Source organism: Hyperoodon ampullatus (genome assembly GCF_949752795.1).
Source record: "Hyperoodon ampullatus genome assembly, chromosome: 5".
In the NCBI taxonomy this organism is placed as follows: domain Eukaryota; kingdom Metazoa; phylum Chordata; class Mammalia; order Artiodactyla; family Ziphiidae; genus Hyperoodon; species Hyperoodon ampullatus.
In genome coordinates this window covers 39,433,650-39,459,035 of record NC_136918.1, presented here as the reverse complement: position 1 = coordinate 39,459,035, position 25,386 = coordinate 39,433,650, and positions in this window count along the sequence as shown.

Sequence of the window (25,386 nt, the reverse complement as noted above, 5' to 3'; positions counted from 1 at the left end):
TATTTGATAATTTTATACAACTGGTAACCTAAAATTTTTAAAACATAGCTGGCTATTCTTGTTTTACCTATATTGGACAAAATTCTTCTTTTAGATTGTTTGTTCTATTTGGTCCAGCCTAAAGATCAATCTTCTACCCAGAGAAGTAAACAAATAGATATTTAGTTAATGAGTAGAATGATCTCTTCTCATTTTGTTCAGAATATTCTCAAACAGGAGAACTAAGATTCTTAATTTATTTTTAACCTCTAACAGTTCAAGCACTCTCTTCATTCTAAAATAATAGAAAACTTCAACAATATCCTGCTGACCCATTTGTGCCTAAGAAAAATCTGTATTTTAAGTGTTTAACAATGCTTCTAGGCCTCTTCAGACTATAGCTATTAATGAAGTTCTGTACTCATCAATAAACTAAAATTCCAGTTCTTTTCACATACATACCTCCCCTTCCTGTCCTGACTCTTATTTCTCCTTCAAGGACTCACAAATAAGTGTCTCACAATGAAAGTCAGCAATAATCATCATGAGATGGTCCTCATGTTTTTATCCTCTTGTTTCATATAACCCATTTTCATATCAATCTCTGCTCTCCAGGAAACCGCCATGAAAATAAGTCTTCTAGGAGAATACTTTAGTATGTTTGGCCTCATATAAAAGAGAGAACATCCTCTTTCAAGTGAGTCATATTTTGTCATCTGAACTAGGAATTAATACCCAGAGACTTATAAAATATTTTATAAAGATATGTTCTTCAACTTCAAAATTAATCTTTTTCTTTATTGGGCATTAAATCTATTTTGAGTGGGGAGGTAGAACCTATGTCAATTCTCCCATTTTCTCATTTCTCCTTTGTTTTGCTTTACAAAAAGAACAGATGAAGGTAGGAAAGGAGGAAGCCTGCTCTCTTCAGAGATTTTAGTCCTCAAACGCAAATACCCTGCTATATGTCAACTCAGTTTGGGCTCAACTAGGAACCTCTGCTACTGGAAGTTTGTATTGTTTTCAATAACTGTTTATCAAAAAAGAATTCTTTGAGTCCCCATGAACATGACACTGGTGGGCTCTAAGTCCATTAAGCATCCATATTCCACATCTTCTAGGATCTTACTACGTCTCATATTCAAGATGTCCAGAATTATATTTTATAGCTCGTAGAGCTAAATTGCAACTTTTGTTAGATAAAAACAGCATACTAACTACCCATTTAGTCAATGATCTTCTTCTGCAGACCTTATCCCTCTTTAAAATAGCCTTTAAGCAAAGTCTAAAAAATGAGGCCATTGAGGGCAAGAAATTGCTTTCACATAGTCTTGCCAACTAGTTCATGAGCTCTTCTTACTCAGAACCTTACCAAACTACCAGAAACTATACTGCAATGTAAAATATACCATAAGTGGTGTCAACAGGTTTGGGTTCACGTTCTACAGATAAACTTATTATGGATTACAGCACATGAAAGGCTGCTCAATATCACCAATTATTATTTGGTTGGCCAAAAAGGCATACAGGAGACCTTCAAGATGGCAGAAGAGTAAGACGTGGAGATCACCTTCCTTCCCACAAATACATCAAAAGTACCTCTACATGTGGAACAACTCCTACAGAACACAGATTGAACACTGGCAGAAGACCTCAGACTTCCCAAAATGCAAGAAACTGCCCATGTACATGGGTAGGGCAAAAGAAAAAAGAACAAACAGAGACAAAAGAATAGGGACAGGACCTGCACCTCTGGGAGGGAGCTGTGAAGGAGGAAAAGTTTCCACACAATAGGAAGCTCATTCACTGGCAGGGACAGGTGGTAGGCAGGGGGGAACCTTCGGAGCCATGGTGGAGAGCACAGCAACAGGGGTGCAGAGGGCAAAGTGGAGAGATTCCTGCACAGAGGATCGGTGCTGACCAGCACTCACCAGCCCGAGAGGCTTGTTTCTCACCCGCCAGGATGGGTGGGGGCTGGGAGCTGAGGCTCCAGCTTCGAAGGTCAGACCACAGGAAGAGGACTGGGGTTGGTTGCGTGAACACACCCTGAAGGGGGCTAGTGCACCACAGCTAGACGGGAGGGAGTCCAGGAAAACATTTGGAACTGCCTAAGAGGCAAAGACCATTGTTTCAGGGTGCGCGAGGAGAGGGGATTCAGAGCACCACCTAAACTAGCTCCAGAGACGGGAGCGAACTGTGGCCATCAGCGCGAACATCAGAGACAGGCATGAAATTCTAAGGCTGCTGCTACAGTCACCAAGAAGCCTGTGTGCAAGCACAGGTCACTATCCACACCTCCCCTCCCCCCGGGAGCCTGTGCAGCCCACCATTGCCAGGGATATGTGATCCAGGGACAACTTCCCCAGGAGAATACACAACGTGCCTCAGGCTGGTGCAACACTGGCCTCTGCTGCCGCAGGCTTCCCCCGCATTCCGTACCCCTCCCTCCCCCCTGCCTGAGTGAGCCAGAACCCCCTAATCAGCTGCTACTTTAACCCCACCCTGTCTGAGAGAAGAACAGATGTCCTCAGGTGACCTACACACAAAGGTGGGGCCAAATCCAAAGCTGAACCCCGGGAGCTGTGCGAACAAAGGAGAGACAGGGAACTTTCTCGCAGCAGCCTCAGGAGCAGCAGATTAAACCTCCACAGTCAAGTTGATGTTCCCTGCATCTGTGGAATACTTTAATAGACAATGAATCACCCCAAAATTGAGGCAGTGGGCTTTGGGAGCAACTGTAGACTTGAGGTTTACTTTCTGCATCTAATTTGTTTCTGGTTTTATGTTTATCTTAGTTTAGTATTTAGCACTTATTATCATTGGTATATTTGTTTATTGATTTGGTTGTTCTCTTCATTTATATATATATATATATATATTTCTTTTTTCTCTTTTTGCCAGTGTGTATGTGTATGCTTCTTTGTGTGATTTTGTCTGTATAGTTTTGCTTTTACCATTTGTCTTAGAGTCCGTCTGTCCTTTTTTGTTTGTTTCTTTTTAGTAGTTTTTAGTGATTGTTATCATTGGTGGATTTGTTATTTGGTTTGGTTTTTCTCTTTCTTTTTTTATTAGTTTTATTTTTATATTTTTAATAATATTTTTTATTTTAATAACATTATTTATTTTACTTTATTTATTTTTCTTTCTTTATTATTTTTCTCCTTTTTTTCTGAGCTGTGTAGCTGACAGGGTCTTGGTGCTCCAGCCAGGTGTCAGGCCTGAGCCTCTGAGGTGGGAGAACTAAGTTCAGACAATGGTCCACCAGAGACCACCTGGCCTCATGTAATATCAAAGAGTGAAAGCTCTCCCAGAGACCTCCATCCTAATGCTAAGACCCAGCTCCACTAAACAACCAGCAAGCTACAGTGCTGGAAACACTATGCCAAATAACTAGCATGACAGGAACACAACCCCACCCATTAGCAGAGAGGCTGCCTAAAATAATAATATGGTCACAGATACCCCAAAACACACCACTGGACATGGTCCTGCCCAACAGAAAGACAAGATCCAGCCTCATCCACCAGAACACAGGTACAAGTCCCCTCCACCAGGAAGCCTACACAACCCATTGAACCAACTTACCCACTGGGGGCAGATACCAAAAACAATGGGAACTATGAACCTGCAGCCTGCGAAAAGGAGACCCAAACACAGTAAGTTGAACAAAATGAGAAGACAGAGAAATATGCAGCAGATGAAGGAGCAAGGCAAAAATCCACCAGACCTAACAAATGAAGAGGAAATAGGCAGTCTACCTGAAAAATAAATCATGGTAAAGATAGTAAAGATGATCCAAAAATATTGTGATGCACACAACAAGGAGGAGCCCTTCCCCTCACAACCCCAGTGCCAGAATAAAGGGATCTTCAGAAGTGTGATGGACACAACAAGGAAGAAAACTTACCCTCTCACCCCCAGTGCCAGAATAAAGGTGTTTTCAGAGAAGTGATGCCCACAGCAGTATACAGCCCTTCCTCTCTCATATGCAGTGCCAGAATAAAGGGGTTTTCTGAGGTGTGATGCCCACAGAAAGGAGGAGTCCTTCCCATTTCAAGCCCAGTGCCAGGAAAAAAATGGGTTTTCAGTGGTGTGATGCACACAGCAAGGAGGAACCCTTCTCCTCTGATCCCCAGTGCCAGAATAAAGGGGTTTCCTGGTCCATTTTAAGCAGATATCTTCATCTGTCCCCTCACTTTAGTGAGGAGATGAATGGCCAAATTAAAACTTAGTGCACAAAATCTCATTCATATTTCAGTGGTGCTTCCCTTTCAGTATAGTGAGTTTTTTTCAATGAAATGAATAAATTGAAAAATTAAATGATATCAAATATATCATTTTCTGAAGACTTAAATGAAACTCGTAATAACGAAATTCTGACATCTACAAACAAGTTTGGGCACTAGAATAAATATTTTCTTTGTTCATATAGATAAATCGTAAATACTTGGCTACTTATGGCAGGAATGAAGGAAAGAAGGAAGGGAGAAAAGCATTGCCATACTGTTCTGTAGTGGGAACCTGCGGAAGGGACTTCTAGCAGATTATGGGGGTTTATAAGGATATGGTACACCTCTTTGGAACTTTGTACCCAACCCAAAGTGTAAACAAAGTGAAACAAACACCGAAATCTTAATGTTCTTTTGGTGAAATCCTAAACCACCAGGAAAAATCTAGTGCCAGATTACTGTCCTAGTCTCAGATTCTCAATTTTGTGAGTGTGCTTTTTTTTTTTTTTTTTTTTTGCGGTACGCGGGCCTCTCACTGTTTTGGCCTCTCCCGTTGTGGAGCACAGGCTCCGGACGCTCAGGCTCAGCGGCCATAGCTCACGGGCCCAGCCGCTCCGCAGCGTGTGGGATCTTCCTGGACTTGGGCATGAACCCGTGTCCCCTGCATCGGCAGGTGGACTCTCAACCACTGCGTCACCAGGGAAGCCCGTGAGTGTGCCTTTTGAAAGCTGAAATCTTATTACATAAAATGTGGTAGGGCAATGTGATTACATGAATGTAAAAAATACTGAAGGTTTGCTAGACTCACTTTCTATGATGTAATCTCAATGACTCCTTACATTTCTTTACTGCTTTATGAGACATCAAGGCTTTCATTATTTATTATCTTATTTGAGCCTCACAATAGTTTTGTGAGTTATAAAAGATAGATAATATCAAGTTTGTTCTATTGAAAAGGAAAAGAGATAAGTAAAGGAACTACATGATTTGGCTAAAGTTACAGAGGTAGAAAGTATTGAAGCAATAATTCAAACCCAGTTCTATAAATCCTATAAAACATTCTTTTCTCAAACACACAGTGAAGAATAGCTCAACAAGCCTCAAAATATATATGGCAACAACAGTGGAAATAATCAAATACAAGTCTTAAGACTTGCAGTTGCCCTCTCAAATCTCTCTGTGGCCACAATAATCCTCAAGTCATTTTAATTTTTTTTTCTCTGGTCCTACTTGCAAACCCTAAAAAATGTACAGTGGCATTTTTCTCTGCCAGCATAGAACTAAGTCATTCCCAAGATTTAACTGTGACATATTCAACCTAAGTCTTGTACCTGAGCACCAGGAACCACGACTTTGTCTTTAAGTAAGACAACAGGGACGTTCTTTCATCTCACTCTACTTGTGCAAAACCTAGAAACTAGAGATAAAGAATAAAAGAATTGACAAAATGTAATCTCTTCTATTTTCCTTCACCCCCAGCTACAGTTTTCTGATTCATTTCAACTTTTTGCTGTACATAAAGGTGTAGAAACTTCAGCAAGACACCCAGTAGTAATAGTAGTAGTGGAGAGTCAGCCACTTTTAAGCTTTATGATTTGTGCTGGTCTGGCATTTCCCAAAGGCATTCCTTTGGGAATCAAAATACTTACCACAAAGCCTGTAAGCTCCACAGGGAAATCGGATGACTGAGTAGAGCAAAGCTGTTCCAAAGGCTCGTGTATCACTTTGGGAAAACCAAAGTTTCTCGTGAAATGCTAAATTCCTAACCCCTTTGGAATTGCAGCTTGTTTTAACATTTCTGGATAAATAAAATGTTGTTCTATCACATGGAAACAGCAAATTGCTATTTCAAAAACCAGTCTTTGCCAATCATGTTGAAACTTCATGGAGACTGTTTTCTTTTTCACGGTTACCATGTGACAAACTTAATCACAAAACCACAGTTCTCAATAGCATGAAGGGCAGACTTGGTATATATTCACCCAGGAATACCTTTTGAACTCTAATTCACTGATGACAGCCTTGGGCCATTTTACCTTTCAAGGAAGCCTATCAGAAAAAAAAAATTAAGTGAAAGCAAGAAAGTAAATTTAACTAAATTAAATTTACCAGAGTTATTCCAATTCTTAAGTTATATTATTCTGTAAAATGAAAGATGTCATGGGGTTATGTATGGTATTGAAGAAAAATAATCTTTGCTTTAAGACAAATTACTTAAATTCAAATTCTTCATCAAATATTTGTGTGATCTATAGTTGGTCAAAACACATCTATGTTTTCTTTTTCCTCATCTGAAAAATTATATTTTAAACTAATTTGATTGTAACCTAAAATCCTGAAAGGATTCTTGCAAGACTCAAATAAGGTAATAGATTTGAAAGGCTCTTCAACATTGTAAAGGGCTGTTTCAGTGTATGGAATATCTACTTGTTAGTTTAAAGCACAAGGCCATGAAGAATTAGAATTTGAGCACGTGGAGAGAGAGGAGGGAGAAGTAATGGTGCTTCAGGCTGATGGTATAAGCCAAAGTGCCTGTAGTTAGTAAAAATATGGTCTTGTTTGGGAAATGGTGAAAGGTCCCATGCAGTAAGAATGTAAAGTCAAGTATAGTGAAGAGGCAAACAAAATGACAAGTGGTAAGCAAAATGATAAGTTGGTGTCAGATCATGAAGGGCCTCAGATGTTATGCTACTCTTAGCTGGCCCCAAACTTTTATACTGTTAAGCCCCAGAGTCACTTTCCAGGGCTCCAGATGATTCTCCATGGCAACAGGCCCAGGAAATCAGACTGTTTCTCAGGACAGCTGTTAACGTATAGCTCATTCTGTTCCATTCTAGGCTTACTATATACGTGTTCCCTACCCATTCCTGTAACAAAGAAAAGCCAATAGGTAAAAGTCTCAGTATAGTCTCAAGCAGGCACAAAGATTATGTTTTTTTTTTTTTTAATGAGGAAGTTTGCAGAAACATTACCTACTAAATTAAATTTTGTATTTGATCACACTGGAAATTGTGTAAAGTATAAATCAATTAATGCTATTAATACTTAGCTGTTTAAATAACTGCTAGATTATTAAAAATTAGTATGAACATTGATTTTTTGGCATCCCAAACTAGAATAGCTTTCCAGAAGGGTAAAATGTCATGTCTAAAAGTTAAATCAATGTGAGTATTTGAGAAATACTAATATATTTGAAAAAGAAAGAGGAAATATTTCTTGAAAATACTTTAAAATTGTAATATGTTATTCTAGATTAACATATTTGGCAAGTACATGTAATTCACACATCAGGGTTAATACCAATAAGCAAAAAACCTGTGAAACATTTTAAATTATAAACTATTAGCTTTTCAGACAGAAACAATTATTTGGTAGAATAGGGCAATAGAAAAAAATCTTGACATATTTCTTTAACATCAAATTATATACCAAAATTGTTGTTCTTTTATTACAGAGTAATTGATATAATTGAAAGAAAAAATACTGCCTATTCTTGGCTATACAAAAATAGGATTAGATAAAAAATAATTTCCTCAATTATGATGACAGGTTTTTTTTTAATTATAGGAACAAATATCTGAGACTCATGTCTCAAATGGTGAACTATCATACACAGTGAAGATTTAGGGAAGGAGGAATTTAGAGAAGTGGAATTTTCTTACAATTTTAAAAATCAACTTCAAATTTGGTGGAACTTAAATTCCAGTTATTAAAGTCAATAAAAAGAGGTATCAGGGGCAAAAGACCACTCTCTTTTCAAGCAAAAATCATTTGAGAGGAGCAGTGTCCATTTTCCCAATGAATACCAGATCTTTTCAGAGTTTTTTTTTATTAATATCTCTGACAATCTCTCCCTCTATTTATCTTCCAGTTTCAAATCATTTTTCCTCTGCACAAAGATTGCTATAAAATCAAATTTATTTTTATCTTAACTAGGTTTTTTCATAAATATATTCTTTGGAATAACATGTTGTGACTTTAAGCTTTCTATTTTGTTTTAATTCATATAATAATATAACTGGAAACAGCTTTAGAAATCACTAATTCAGTTTCCTTAAACTATGGAAACACTAAAGAAAGAATGTTAATTGTCCATGGTCAGTAATGTTTGGTAAAGATTTGCTCAAAACCTCAATCTCTCGGCATCTAACTCAATGACTTTTCAATCTTCCTCTTAAGTCAGAGGTCCCTACCACCACTGCCATTGTTCTGCATTTCCCCAAGTATGTATGTCACATTATAATCCATATTCTTTCAAAGGCACAGAACCTAAGATTAATAATTAATGTCAAGTTAAATACTTTTGTGTTAAAAAGGTGTTATATCCAATAGTTGTTAAAATATAGCTTACTCAAAAGCTTTACCTTATTTGGTCTCAGGCTGTTATTATTCTGGATTCTCAATTTCCCTCACCGCATTAACTCCCCTCTTTAAATACCATTTTCCTTGCCTTCTCATTGTAATAATTAAATGTATTGAATCAGTGTGAAGAAGCAAGCTTTCCCACTAAGTTAATGAGTCTCCATAATACGTTTTTTAAACATAGTTAATGTATTCCTAGGAATGACTTTGGTTATGTTTTGCTGACAGACATCAGGGTCTATCATACATAGCTAATTCCAGAGATAAATTAATTATCCCATGCCCAGATACATTAATATTTCTTTCCTCAGAAAATTGCTGTTTTTATGGAAGGTATTTATTAACATGCCTTTCCTCAAAACATGAATTCCTGCCCTGGTCTCATGCATTGGTAACTGAGTAATACAATAAATCATATTTAAAGATGAATCAAGTAATAGAGGTAAGAGAGCTAACCACATCTTAATGTGGTTAGAGACCACAGGAATCAAAAAATCAAGTTGAAAGATAGAGCAATAATTAACAAAAATCAATCCTTTTTCTGGAGATTCATTGCCATATACCCACTCCCATTTGTATCCTCCTTGTCCCCAAAACACTTTGCTTTTATACACAAAACATTTTCTTCAAATGAAAATATACTGCAAACCCCAGTATGTAAAAGGTAAAAGCAGGGCTTCCCTGGTGGCGCAGTGGTTGAGAGTCCGCCTGCTGATGCAGAGGACATGGGTTCGTGTCCTGGTCCGGGAAGATCCCACATGCTGCGGAGCGGCTGGGCCCATGAGCCATGGCCGCTGAGCCTGTGCATCCGCAGCTTGTGCTCCGCAACAGGAGAGGCCACAACAGTGAGAGGCCAGCATACCGCAAAAAAAAAAAAAAAAAAAAAAAAGTACTTGTTGCTTATTGGATGGTAAATGCTAAACACCAGGAAGAAATGATCACTGGAACTTCTAAAAACAAAATATTTTTGTAGTCCTTGGTCATACATATGACCATGCATTGAATAAGTTTTAAAAGCTTTTATGAATGGATAATTTTTACTGAGTTTTATTGTCACTTTTGTCAAGGAGTAAGTCCTTGTAACCCCTCAGGTAACCATTAATTTGAACGTCTTGATGAACTGACTTGTTATTTGAGTATTCTGTAGCCACAACCACATAGAAACCCAAAATGTCTTTATTTGCTTCTTTGTAGTTCAATGGTTTTTCTCCCCATCTGGTGCCACTTCACCCTCCACTTCAGGATTAGTTCTGTGCAATTAGGCTTTTTTTTTTTTTTCTATCTTATTTTTAATACAGTGGTATATCCACTCTGATGGTAAACCTGTCCAACCAAATCTCCACAACACACTTTGCAAAATCAGTGGTGATTAGAAAATTAGTTAGCTTTGTCACGGAGCTGTGCTCACTTGCCCGTGACAGCCTGGAAACCAGTTTTGATGCTGGCAACAGAGCATCAAGAATGACAAGTTTCACACTGTAGAAATACAGTCGTGTGTCCTTTTGCAAGATTATGTCCAGTGATCGGCACGTGTGACAGGTGACACATTCCTTGATATATCTTGATGAAGCCAAAGAATCTTAAATTCTCTTCTTAGTACATTTTTTTTCACATCTCAGGGGATCAGACCACCTGGACTCATCTTGAGCAGTTGTTCAGCATGTTTTGACTATGTTTGTCCCTATTATTGAGCGCTATGTTTCTAGAGCTTAGTTAAAAAGAAAGACATTTGAATAAATCAATTTCTGTTCAAAAACTATTTCCTCAGAAATGTCTTTGTGTCAAAAGAACAGCTGTCATTCCTTATTCCTTAACCCTGATTTTTTTATAGCTCATATTATTGCCTGACATTATCTTCTATATTTATTCTTTATATTTATTTATTGTTTGTCTACTCATTTGAATGGAAGTTTTATGAAGATAAAGAATCTGTTTTGTTATTACTGTATTTCTAGCCCCTAAAACAATGCATGACATATAATAGCTGTTTAATAAATACTTGTTGAATTACTCAGTGGAATGAAAGGCTGGACATTTATGTAAGTTCTCTACCAAAACATCATTTTCATTATTTCCTTATAAAAATTTGATGCTGAGGATTTTCCTCTGCTGGTTATCTATGCCTTTCATATAGGAAGCAGTTCCAGTACTTGGCATGCCCTTACAGCTGGACGTGGGGACCATACACCTAAGGCGGTGTTTGGAAAAAGAGGCAATTTATCTTACAGACCCAGACACAGGAAAATGAATTAAGAGTCTAGTTATTTAAGTAGGTGGTCTTGAACTAAGAAGGGCTCTTTTACTAGAGTTGGGACATATGAACTGGCAGTCAAGTTGACTTGAGTGTGAGCCTCTTTAGTACTGATCCAAAACTCTTTACAATGCTTTCCACTAAAGTCTGAATTGTTAAACAAGTTTGCACAGAACCAAGTTCAAGATAGGAATCCCCTGGATCTAGGGCACCCTCCTTGTTAGGCTAGGAATACCCTTCTAGAAAGTGTCTATACTCTTTCCCATGCATTGAGGGTTAGGTCAGATATATCTGAAGCTAAGGAACCTGCATTATTGCTCATAAGAAGACCAAGACAAATAAGAAACTTCACAGACAAAGACACAATTTAAGGCTGAAATTGCCTCAGCCACTAGCAGTCTCAACACCCTCATTGGCTGGTTCTCCAGGGTTTTAAGTCTAAACTGCAGTGTCTCTGAGGCTCTCTGATTTATTTGTTGCTATATCCCAAAGAATACAGGCCAACAACTAGTTTGTGAATGGCACTCAACAAACATTTGTTGAATGGATGAATATTAAAAGACACCAACCTGTGGGCTTAATACTTTTTAACCACCTGGCCATTCCTGTTTTATGTTTTGCCTCTAACAATTTATAGCAGTAAATCTGTAAGCTTTGCAACAGTTGGGGACCTTATCTGTTGAATTCACCAATGGATTTCTGTACATGGTATGTGTTCAATAAGTTTTATTAGTTGAATGACACTCCCCTAGGGCTTTCTATTCTTCCTCCCTCAGGAAATAAAGCCCTTGTTTCAATTTCAGCCTCTAAGGTATAACTCTATAATATTGCTTATCCTCTTTTTACCAAATTTCTTTAAATACTCTCTTAATGGAATAAAACACTTCAGCTAAGCATTCTCCTAACAGCCAAACCTGAGCATGTTGACAAATGGAGTTCCAAACCCTCCTCTAATCCATTTTTCATTCTGAATTTCTGTATTGCATAAAAGTTCCCATCATTCCCAGGCTCACAAACATGTGTCATCTTTGGTTGCTTTGTCTCCTTCACACCTTATATCAAATTGAACATAAAGTTCTGCCAAATCTTCTTCTGCAAATATGTCATGCAACAAGTATTTATTATGTGCTTATGGCCTGCAAGACACTGTAAGAGGCACTGATACAAAAATAACCTCTAATATAAAAAGGCTTACAATCTCATGCAAAGAATATTACAAACAAGTGCATAATATGCTACAGAATAAAAAGATTCTCTAACAAACATGCATGTGCAGTATGTTCATGCAGAATGAACCATTCTCTTGTAGAAGCTCAAAGGAAGCTATGTCAATTGTCAATTATACAAAAATATGTTATGGAGAAAGACTTTAGAAATGTAGATGGGGATGAAGATGTAATGAGATGTTGCTTAAATAACATGTGACCACAATGTATGTGGGCAGTGTAGACTGATGTCACTGAACAGTGGGCAAGCAAGAAAGTGATGCACCTTAAGCAATACTTTATACAAGATTAATTCATAAAATCCATCAATGTTTGCAACACACATTGAAAAGAAAAGAAATTAAAATCAGGATTAAAGTCCACTGGAAAATGTTTACTTAGTATGTACATAAACCTCTTCATATGTAGTTATCATAAGAATAAACAGAAAATAGAATTGAGATGTTGTAGAAATTCACCCTGTCCTACTTAGAAACTATCTGGATTTGGAAAGGAAACCAATGATTTGCTGACATACAAAATGTTTTCATGATATTATCTGATTTTGGTCTTCAAAAACTTTTTAAAATAAAAAAGATATAGTTTCATGTTATTAGAAAGTAACCTGAGCCTAAGCGACATAAATAATTTGCTCAGGGTCATCATAGATACTCTAGAGGCAGAGTAGAAACTCTGACCAATGCATAGGGTCTGTATAGTTCTTTCTTTAAAAACATATGAAGATGGTAATTGGATTTTGTCAGAATTGAGATTTTCCATTTCCACAATCCAAGAATGAAGGAAAGGATGTTGGCTCTAAGTGGCTCACTCTAAATAGAGGTGTTGCCTGCAATTATCCATTTATTTAATTCATGTCAGAACATATGAACTATGCCAGTTATTAGGATATTTTTCATCTGCAATCCCACCCTCCCTTATTCTGAGATGCTGCACCTGAAACTGCAGACTTCTGCTTTGGCAGCTTTACCCCGACAGACTCTGTCAATAGAGGACGCTAGAGGGAGGCTGCAAGATTGGAAGAGGAAGGAAGGACTTGCCCCATGGTTTGTGGTTTTCTTGTGGGATCTCTGTCAGCTTGTGGTTCCTGCGAGTAGCACCTCCGTAAAGCTTTGTCCCCATGGTGGCAAAAGTTGTTCCTATAGCAGCAATATCCCCTTCGCAGAGGTCTGAGGCACCTTCTCTGAGCACAGACACACCAACAGTGGAGGAGCAGAGCCCTCTCCTCAGAAGTCTCATTTTCGGATCTACAGGACACTTCCTCCTTTGTTCCTTTCCTCCCTCAGCTGTAGGGGTGGCATGGCAGCAGATTCCAGCAGTTGCCATCTCTCTTATACCTTTGAATTCTTCCTTTTCTCTTTTAATAGTCAGCAATTTTATACCTAGTTAAAATTATTTATATTAAATATTCTCTATCAAATTACTAGGGTGGTTTCTGTCTCCTGTCTTGACCCTAATCCATCAGGTTTCCTAAGATTCCCCTATTAATAAAATATCTACAGAGGACTTCACTTCCCTCTTGCTAACATCTCAAAATATTAAACATGTGCCAAAAAGTGTATCCATCCCTAACAGTTCTAATTCTTGCTTTACAAAAAAGATGCCCCTCAACTTCCAAGAAAATACTAATATATTCCCTCTGGTTTATATATATATATATATATATATATATAGTTTTGGAATTCCCTCTCTATGCTTCCTTACTTAAATCATCATTATCTATCAATCTTTCTTTTTCTTTCTCTTTCTCCCTTTTTCTTCCTTCCTTCCTTCCTTCCCTTCTTCCTTTCTTTCTTTCTTTCTTTCTTTCTTTTTCCTTTCTTTCTTTTTTCTTTCTTTCTTTCTTTCTTTCTTTCTCTCCTTTTTTCTTTCTCTCTTTATCTATCTTGATTTACCATTTAATCAAAGCATTTCCAGGCTCACTACATAATTTCCACTCATTCTAATGATTTACATTTATAAAGTCATATAAATAATATCTTATATATTGATAAAAATATATAATACACATCATAAATTGTATATTATATAAACCATAATCTGTTTATATAACATAACAATACAATATAGGGAATAGTATTCTACTCTCAAAACAAGAATAAAAATGTCATCATAGTGCTACCTAAAAGAGTGACAAATTGAAAACAACCTAAATATTTAACATTAGGCAAGTGTTGAAGTGAAACTGTTTATCCATTAAGTAGAATATTGTGCATATAATTAAAATATTACTTACAAAGATTTCTAGTGACATGGAAAAATGATTGTGATGATATATGTGAAATTATTAAGATATAATGTGTAACTATAACATGACCTCAACTATGTAAAAATGCACAGAATAAAAACAGGGGGGAAAAGCCAAAATGTCAATAGTGATTGCTTCTAGAGAGTTGGATCATGCATAATTTCTTTTTGGCTTCTAGGTACTATTATAATCAGAAGAAGAGAAAGGAACAAAAACTTATTAAATAAAAAAGGAAATTGAGTGTATTATATTTGATTATCTTATAATTTTCTTCATAGGCAATTACCATTTTCCACTTTCTTCTATAAGCTCACATGATCCTTAGAAAAGGAAATTTTTGTCTGCAAGACTCAAAATGTATTCAAAGTTTCTTATGTGGTCCTCTGAATGCAATAGTGGTGGCAAACAAATGTTAATCAGATGGAGTCATTTTTCTAACCATAATTTGCCGACTTTACATACAATTTCCAACATGATTTCCTCATCAATGTAGGGTAATGAAAAACACAAAAAATTGGATCCAGAAGGCTTGGACTTTCATCCTGGGCCTGACATCTTCTAACAGTATATCTTTGAAGATTAATAAGAGAGATTAAATTTGCTGTTAAAATGCTATATAAACTGGAATAGTCACACAAAGTAAAGTACTTTTTCTTCAAATTATTTTCCTTCTAGGACTACTTGACTCAAAACTCTTAAAACCATATCACTCCCCAAACCTCAAAATTTTTCTCCAGATGCTCCCTTTTGGTAAACAACCATCATAATATTACGCTTTGAGTACAAATGAATTACAAATAAGTGGAATTTCCCTGCAAGGATCACTGTCTTTTGGGCACTCTCTCTCTCTCTTTTCTCTTCCTTCCTGTGGAATTTGGGTATATCATCTAAACCTACAAGATGACATACATAAACACAAACAAAACATTTATTTAAGATGAAGAGCTGTGTCCTACAAGTAGTCTTCCCAATCAAGCAGGTTTCTGGAAGGTCTATATAGCTATAATATATCTTAATTGATCACAGTCAGCATAAGTCATTTTAATGCCCTCATTATTCTAACCTTTCCTTGTTTGGGATTCTGAATTTCAAGAAGAACATAGCTCACAGAGCAGCTTTCACAAACATAATCAACATTAGGGGAATACTTGGCTGCTTTTGTTACCAGTCCTATTTTCATGCAGACATTACATTATTTGGAGAAAATGTTTTCAATATTAATAATAAGACATGATAATTGGACTTAATTTTTAATTACTTTTATATTACCTACTTTGCATTCAAATAGTTATCATGATTTTAATATTATGGAGGTTTCTTATGTGTAGATTTTCTGAGCTCTCCATAGAGAACTATACCTGTTAAGGCTGAGAAGGTAAGAAAGTGAAGAATGCATATCCATTTTCCCATTTTAGGCATAGCCCCAAAAACTTAAAGCTGTGAGAGCTCTTTGTGGTTATTTACTTCAAACTTCTTCCCAATTCTGAATACCTTCAACTGCATCTCAGACTGGACCATGTTTTGAATATTTATTGACTACTGCCTGGGATAGAGTGCACATGTATATCAAGGAAGTCTATTCTCTTGGATAGATGGATCTATTTCCTTCATTCAGGTATTGAGCATCCTCTAATACAAAGCTCTGAAGGGGGACAGATTAGATGAGTCAAGGCTTTTACTGCCCACAAAGTGCTAAAGGATGACTTGGTATTCATCTCGATTACAGCACTAATCATACTCTACTACACATGTGATACTGTACCTTTCTGCTGGATGGAATTTAAATTTCATGAGAGCAGAGTCCTTGTTTTATTCATTTTCATACCCAGCACTGAATGAACATTACTTAATAAATCAATGGGAGGCATAATAACAAAACAATTTGTTTAGATATCCCCTTCTCCATAAAGTCTTTTCTCATATCTACTCAAAGATAATGGATTTTCATTTTGCATATGGCCTTTCCATAAGATAAATTCTCACACTTTTTGATTGACAAATACTGAAAAAGGAAAACTCAAAGCTGGTTTGAAGATTTTTTTTTTCCTTTCAGATGAGAAAGGAAAAATTAATTGACTAGTTTTATTATATCTCTGTTGAGAAAAAAATTATACAAGTAGCCATACAGTATTTATATTTTTGAGAAAGATGGATGATATCAATCAAGGTTGAGGAGTTTCTGGTTTGTTTTATAAGTTTTGTATGGAGTCCATAATTTCTTATTCTATCCCTGTTGTTGAGAGGAAACTAGGACAGGATAACTAGAATATTCCCTTCACGTTGCAGCATTATGAGCTGATGAGTCATTTTATTTACAATATTCACTTATGTATGTATAAAAAACACTGTTTTATAAATACATTCCATACACTCATTCTATTTTTCTTTCCTATATTCCACAGTAGGCAGTCAGTTACAAAAAAAGATCAACTTTATTCAGGGAACCACAAGTGTTTCGTTTTCACAAAGGTGGAAATGTGGTTTAATAGATCCTTGCCTGCCACATTTAAAAATGAGTGTGACTTGCAGAGAAATGGGAAATGGAAATAAGAAAGGTGATAAATAAACTTTACAATAACCTTACAAATAAGGAAAACAGATCATTCAAACTTTTTCAAATGAGGCACTTTAAATGCCAAAAGAACAAGTACAGAGAATCCCATCTTTTATACATGAAAACAAACAAACAAACAAAAAACAAGGTATGTTAAGAAATAAAATTCAAACTTCATAGGCACACATTTCTCTAGAGCATAAGTCAATAGATGTGACAGAAGATCTGAGCTTTTTTATCTGATTCTCTATCATAGGTGGTTGTGACCCACTGTTAAAAATAAATTTACAGGGCTTCCCTGGTGGCGCACTGGTTGAGAGTCCGCCTGCCGACGCAGGGGACATGGGTTCATGCTCCGGTCCGGGAGGATCCCACATGCCGAGGAGCGGCTGGGCCCGTGAGCCATCGCTGCTGAGCCTGCGCCTCCAGAGCCTGTGTTCCACGGCAGGTGAGGCCACAACAGTGAGAGGCCCACGTACCGAAAAAAAAAAAGAAGATAAAAAATAAATTCACATAAATCTATTAAAAAAACTAATTGATGAAATGTATGCTAATATTTGTGTTACAAAGGTTCTAGAACAAGTTTATTTCCTATTGAGATCCAGCTTTAATTGAGACAAGCACCTAACTATGACCTTCCATAGTTAGTCCCAGTCAAAAATGTGAAGTTTACTAATATATTTTTTTCATCCTATCCACTTATCAATAGTTATATAGTTAAGGAAAGTTAAAGAATCAAAGTGCTGGTAGGCTAACTTGTAACTGATCCTGCCTCTTCCACCTACTAGATAAGCAACTTAAGGCAAATATTTCTCCATCTCAACTACCTTATCTGTATCTCCCTAGTAGAGTGGGAAAGAGTAAATGTATGCATTAAATCACTTTAGCTCACAATAAATTAATATTAATATTTTGTTTTTATTTTGATATTTTTTGTGGATTATATTAGAAGGAAAGCAGTTGATAAGTCTCTAGTAATTGATTGGCCTCCCAGCCTTCTTGCTGCCACTCTCTACACTTTAACCAATTTGTTCTTCAGACCATTATTATATTAATTTTCCTTCAGATCGTTTTTATTTAAATTAATCCTATGCCCCAAACCTTTAGAGGTAACCCATTACCTACCAATTAGAATTAACTGACAATAAAGGTTCTCTCTGAAACATTTTTGATGATTCTATCTAATAAGGTCTTATTTGATGTTAGTCAGTGACAGTACTTAGTAAAGAGAGATGATATCTCTGTAAAAGATATATGTGTTCTATGAGAGTGGGGACTACATATCTCTATTTTACAGTTCAAAGCTTAGCACTAGATCTGACAAAAATAGTCATTCAAATGTTTCTTGAATGAATGAATGAATGAATGTTCTGCTAATGAGATTAACACCAAACCCTCTTCATTGAAGTTAATTAAGAATTGCAGTTACAAGTTTAGGTGGTGGACGTTTGTGTTTTTTTGGTTTTTTTTTTTTTTGCGATACGCGGGCCTCTCACTGCTGTGGCCTCTCCCGTTGTGGAGCACAGGCTCCAGACGCGCAGGCCCAGCGGCCATGGCTCACGGGCCCAGCCGCTCTGCGGCATGTGGGATCCTCCCAGACCGGGGCACGAACCTGTGTCCCCTGCATCGGCAGGCAGATTCCCAACCACTGCGCCACCAAGGAAGCCCCGTTTGTTGTTTTTGACTGCCAACATCTTTCCCTCTTTCTTTTGAAGAAAGCTCCTTGATTTTCATTTATGGAACTACCTCTCCCACATTGCATGTAATCTTGGAGGCAAGGTCAACATATGGATCCCTCTACAATGAGGAGAGGATCACCTGACAGAGGTGGATCACTTAGCTATTCTAAAAGATTACTCTGTTTTATTTTTCTTTTTGAGTATTGGTTGTTCAATTTTTTCCTTTGACCCTTTAAAGCCTGCCCACCATATTACTAACAAATTATGTTTTAGTCTAAGCTAGCTACAGTAGGTTTCTCTTTCTTACAATCAAACAATCCAGATGATATACCACTTATAAGTAACATACAACTGATTTAGTTAAGAAAGTAGTTATATGGGTCCAACACAAATTAACTATTAGACTATTAGTACCAGTCTGGTGAGATAACAATTTTTGTATCAGCAATATTAACAGGAAATGATAAGTTCATAATTACTGTTAAAAATCCTCTAGCTCAACTCAATTTAAATAAAATCTTCCTTCAAGTCTAGAAACACATGAAGGATGAAAACACTGAACACTGAACCATACTGCTCCCTGTCAGACATAACAGATGCCTGTCACTGAAACTATTGCATCTACTTCTATTCCTAGCCAAGAGGTCCTGAGTTCTCGGCTGTTGATTCACAAACCATGAATCTGTCTGGAAATTAATGAATCATCTTCTGGCAATGGCACTTCCTCCTTCTGTAATTACCTTGACGTCCTTCCATACAGATCCCCCAAACACTAATTGCAGGCCGAAGTGTGTCACATAGAGGTCAAAATAATTTATATCCAAATAATGTTATAGAAAATGTTACTTTTTTTTAAAGTAACCTTATCAGGAAAATTATACCAAAAAACTTTCTCAAACTATTGGTGTAAATTTTTCACTCCAAAGGTAGAGATGAATTGTTTCATAAAAAGGTTTATAAGCTTCTCAAAGGTATTCAAAGTTAAATTCCATAGTTTCCCAATTCTCATTTTTCTCAATTTTTCTAGAATTTCTTGAATTCAAGAACTTGCAATATGAGATTCGGAAATTCTTCTAGTACACACAGACTTTCCATCTAAGATGCGACAGCTGGGAAGAAAGCTAGGAATCTAGAGACACCCTTGAATTCCATCCCCATTTCTAATCTTTCTCATCAAGAGTCTATGTACTTTCTGTCAGACTAGCCGTTTTCTTCTTTTTGCCTCAATTGGCACTTATTAATAATGGGCAGTATAGGAAAACTTTACAACTCCTCTTATCAGTGTTGGAAGAACCCTACATATAACACAGAAAGGCTCATGAATACCACTATTATGCAACCAAAGTTTGTTCTGCAATTGGCACATTACTTAATTTTTTTTCTATGAAAATTCAACTAATGATATTCTGGTTATTTAGTGGCAGAATACAGAACAAGACAGGCATTTCAACCATCCAAACAACACAAGTAAAAGCAAAGTGGAAGTATAATAGATGAATATTGTCCTGAATAAAAAAATAAAATAAAATAAACAATTAAAAAAATGAATTCCTGCATGCCAGAAGACATATTATATTTATATTATCAAACATTTTCTCAGATCTGTAAGAAAACCAAGATCCTCCAAAATCAAGAATGTGAAATATCTGCAGGCATCTGTTTATGAAAGGGCTAAGAATGAGATCCAGTCTGTATGATAAAGGCTGGAGGATGCAGGGTATTGTAAGCCTTCAAGAATCATTACAACATGTTTAAATTTTGGTACTATATAAACCTAGTAATACCATGTGTAATCATTCAGTGTTAGGAAATAAAAGTATATGTCACAATAGCATCCAATTAGAATTTATATAATTTTCATTTTGCTAATATCAAAGGAAGTACAAATAAATGGTTCTTGGATCCTAGGTCCCCATAGCTTCTTCAGATGGAAGAAGAAGATGAACAAGGAAAGAACTGAATCTATAAGGAATTGCTATCAACAAGTTACATATATCATTACAGAGTCTTGTGGGAAGTTCATGAGCCATTTTTTAAAATTTGTTTATTTATTTATTTATTTATTTATTTTTGGCTGTGTTGGGTTTTCATTGCTATGCATGGGCTTACTCTAGTTGTGGCGAACAGGGCTACTCTTCATTGCGGTGCAGGGGCTTCTCATTGTGGTGGCTTCTCTTATTGCAGAGCATGGGCTCTAGGTGCACGGGCTTCAGTAGTTGCAGCATGCAGGCTCAGTAGTTGTGGCACACGGGCTTAGTTGTGCCATGGCATGTGGGATCTTCCTGGATCAGGGATCGAACCCGTGTCCCCTGTATTGGCAGGCAGATTCTTAACCACTGCGCCACCAGGGAAGTCCCTCATGAGCCATTTTTCAAAGATGGGGAGAGACTACTATCACCAATTACTTTCCTATTATGGTTAATTACTAAACATCACTTCCCTGGGAATTAACAGTCACTGCCACTAACTCAAGAGTATTCTATAAGTGGTTTCTATTCTGACCCACAGTTTCATGATACATTCTAGTAATAAGATGTGAAGGAGGACTTTATGGCTCCAGGGTACACATGGATTAAAACTTTTGCTTAACAGACATGCTAACCTCTTAAAGGTGTGGATGGCAGGGCTCCTCCTCCCTCTCGGGCCTTTGAAGGGGGTGGGAGACCCAAACTATGGATCATGCTCTTCCTATATTAAACCTCCACAAGGGCATCCATGCACAAATCTGAGTGATTCTGGAATCAGTTTTAATCTCTTGAATACCAGTACCTCTGTTATATATAAGACACTCTTTGATATTGGTGTCCCTGAGGGTTATTGTAATTGTATAGTAATTGAATATGCCTCATCTTTTTTTAAATAGCTTTTTAAGAATTCTTCTTAGAATTTCTTCCTCTTGTCTGTTATTTCCCTTTTTGGAGAGTCTAAGCTTTTGGTTCTGAGGGTGACTGATATAACCTTGCTGTGTATTTGAGCTAGCACAAAGATTTTCCTAAGGAATTCCCTACGAAGAGTTTCCATGGTAATCTGATATTCCTAAAGATAAGATCAGATGAGACCCTGAGCAGATTCCTGAATTCAACTGGAGATTTAATTAGGTAACCATAAGGCAATTTCCCATTCAGAAATTCAGTGTCTTTCTGAACCTACCCCTAATCATCTCTTATAAGGTCGATTAACTTCACGTTTTTGTATATTTGCCAGTTAGCAACACTATGTATGACCTTGACAACAACAGACCTGGCTGAGTAATAAAGAGTTGAGTATTTCCAGGACTGGAAAAATAATTGACAGCACATAACCTATTAAAGCTGAAAGAGAAGTGTCATTTGCCTGTGAGGGCAAGCACATTAAAACATAAAGGTTAATCTGTGGGCTCACAGAGCCCCACTAATCCTTGCCAACCATAAGCTGCTTTGCAAATTTTATCATGAACTTGCAAAGCTTGTTTGCAACTCTCTAAAAATCATAGAATCACTGAAACGTTTGGTTGGAGGACCCCATAAGGTCATTGACTAACCGCGTTCATTACCCTATCTCTAGTCAGCTTTCCTTAAAGTATTTCTGACAGAGGAGAAGATTCTCTTAGTCTCAAATTTCTCAAGGGAAAGACAGTTCATAAACTCTTTTGTAGTTCTTTCTGTTCAAAAACATCTCAAAGCATAGAATATTTTTCTTATTGTTAACTTATACCTTTGTTAAAAAAATGAATTTCTTAAAAATTAAATAAGGCAACAGTCTGCTGGGGTTAGAAGAAAAAATAAATCCCATAAAGAAAACTAATCCAAAGAAATATTTTAAACGATACCCATAATTTTTTCCTGAACTCTTATTTTAAATATTTGCTGATGCTTTGGTGTGATGGAATTTTATCCATATAGCATATAAAGCTCTTTATTATTTGTTCCCTATCTTTCCAGGCTTACTTCCAACCACCCTACTTTTCTTTCAATTATAAAATTTCAAACCAGCCAATACCAGTTGTATTGATGGTACCGAAAGTTAACATCTTTTATTTCTCAATCTGGAAAATGAATATTGTTCCTTAAGACACATTTTCTCCCTTGTGAAGCTTCTCTGACCTCAGTTCAATCCTCTTTGCCTAAATCATCCCCAAACACAGTCCTTTCTATATACCTCTGGAATAGAAGATATACAAATATATGATTAATTCATACATATTTCTTTTATACGAGGTCTAGTCTCTTTCAAATTAGGAATCAGATCTTACATTCCTTAGTATCATTAGTGGCTGACAAATCATTTGCCCTCAAATGTGCAGAAGCTTTGTGGCCCAATAACTAGTGACCATACTGGTCCACATTGGATTGACAATTATACAGACCACTGGAACTCAGGATTAACCAGGCACTGCCATAAAGTTTTCATCATCTTCATAGAATGCATTCCCCCTGAAGGTACATGAGGAAGTTTCTCAATTTTGTGACATTTTCAACAGCAAGAGAAAGTCTAGGCAGTAAAATTTGTAGTCCAATATCAACTATTCAGGACATTGTTAAATATTAGAACCATGGGAAATGGCATTTAAAATCTGGGCTATGAAAGGAAATCTGGAATATATTGTCATATGCTTATGACCTGTAATTTACTTCCTTGTTAGTAGCAAACAGATGGATTGAATAAACTGAACCCTTCCACTGGATTGGGAAGGAGAAAACCATTTCCTTTATTTTATATTTCCTTAACCAGAACGTAAAGCCTGAGAGTTAAGTTTAGGGGATTTGAATAATACAAACTTGGAATCTGAAATTTCTTATAGGTTTTAAACTGCAATTTTCTCATTTATTAAATAAGAATGATAAGATTACTGATATAGCGTTCTTGTGAGAAGTAAGTATCAATAAAATAGCTCAGGGCCTAGCACACAATAAGCTCTCAACAAATGTTCATCATCTCATAATTTTCCACTCAGGAACCCAGGGCCAAAGGTTAGAGCCCATGTGTTACACAAACTCTAGGTGTAAATTACATAGTTATTTGCTACCCACAGGCAGATCTAGCTTAGAGCTGGTCATGTTGTTCTAGTTGCATCATTAGTCTACATCTTTCCCTCCTTCAACTTCACTTCCCCTGGCCCTATGACTTCCCTGTTCTACAAATTCCACCTCAAGAGCAGCTAAGATCCTCCTCCTATCCCACCAGGAACAGGAACAGCAATCTGCCCCACCCCACTGGATCTTGTGTCTCTCTAGATTCCTGGCTTGAGATCAGCATGGATAACTTTACAGGTCACTTGGCTGCCAGCCTTGCTTCTCATCCTGGAGCATTTAACACTCTACAGATGTGAATAAGCATTTTCTCACAAATTTGATTTTACTTGGTATCAAAGCCTTAAAATTTTTCTTTTGCAAACTCGACTAAAACATGGCATAATTCTTCTGTTAATAAGCAAGCGGAAAAAATAGCTAGTACAATTGTCAAGCATAGAGTTATCCATGACTCCTGATGGAGATTCTTCCCATAATCCGGAAGGCTTTTAAACCTGAAGCTGAGTATTTCAATATTTAGTGTGCATAAAAAAATCATCTGACTGTATTTGTTTAAATGTATTAAACAAAAATTTATTTATTGGCAATTTGTGTCAGGCACAGAGCAGGTTTAGTTCTTTTTTAAATTTTTATTGACGTATAGTTGATATACAATGTTATGTTAGTTTCTGGTGTACAGGAAAGTGATTCAGTTATATATATACATATATATACATATATGTTATTTTTCATATTCTTTTCCATTATGGTTTATTACAAGATATTGAATATAGTTCTCTGTGCTATACAGTAGGACCTTGTTGTTTAACTGTTTTATATATAGCAGTTTCTATTTGCTAATCTCGAATTCCCAGTTCATCCCTCCCCCGTCCCCACCATTCACCTTTGGTAACCATAAGTTTGTTTTCTATGTCTGTGAGTCTGTTGCTGCTTTTGTAAATAAGTTCATTTATATCATATTTTAGATTCTACATATAATTGATATCATATGCTATTTGTCTTTCTCTGTCTGACTTACTTCACTTAGTGTGATAATCTTTAGGTCCATCCATGTTGCTACGAATGACAATATTTCATTCTTTTTTATGGCTGAGTAGAACCACATCTTCTTTATCCAGTCATCTGTCGTTTGGACATTTAGGATGCTTCCGCATCTTGGCTATTGTAAATAGTGCTGCAGTGAACATTAGGGTGCATGTATATTTTCTAATTATGGTTTTCTCCAGATATAACCCCAGGAGTGGGATTGCTGGATCATAAGGTAACTTCATTTTTAGTTTTTTAAGGAACCTACATACTGTTTTCCATAGTGTCTGTACCACTTTAAATTCCTACCAACAGTGTAGGTTCCCTTTTCTCCACACCCTCTCCAGAATTTATTATTTGTAGACTTTTTAATGATGGTTATTCTGATCGGTGTGAGGTGATACCTCATTGTAGTTTTGATTTGCATTTCTCTAATAATTAGCTATGTTGAACATATTTTCTTGGGCCTGTTGGCAATCTCCATGTCTTCTTTGGAGGAATGTCTGCTTAGGTCTTCTGCCCATTGTTTGTTTTTGTTGTTGTTATTGAGTTGTATGGGTTGTTGGTGTATTTTGGAAATTAAGCCCTCATCAGTTGCATCATTTGCAAATATTTTCTCCCAGTTGTCTTTTAATTTTGTTTATGATTTCCTTTGCTGTGCAAAAGCTTGTACATTTGATTAGGTCCCATTTGTTTATTTTTGCTTTTATTTCCATTGTCTTGGGAGACTGACCTAAGAAAACATTGCTATGATTTTTGTCAGAGAATGTTTTGCCTATGTTCCCTTCTAGGAATTTTATGGTGTCATGTCTTATATTTAAGTCTT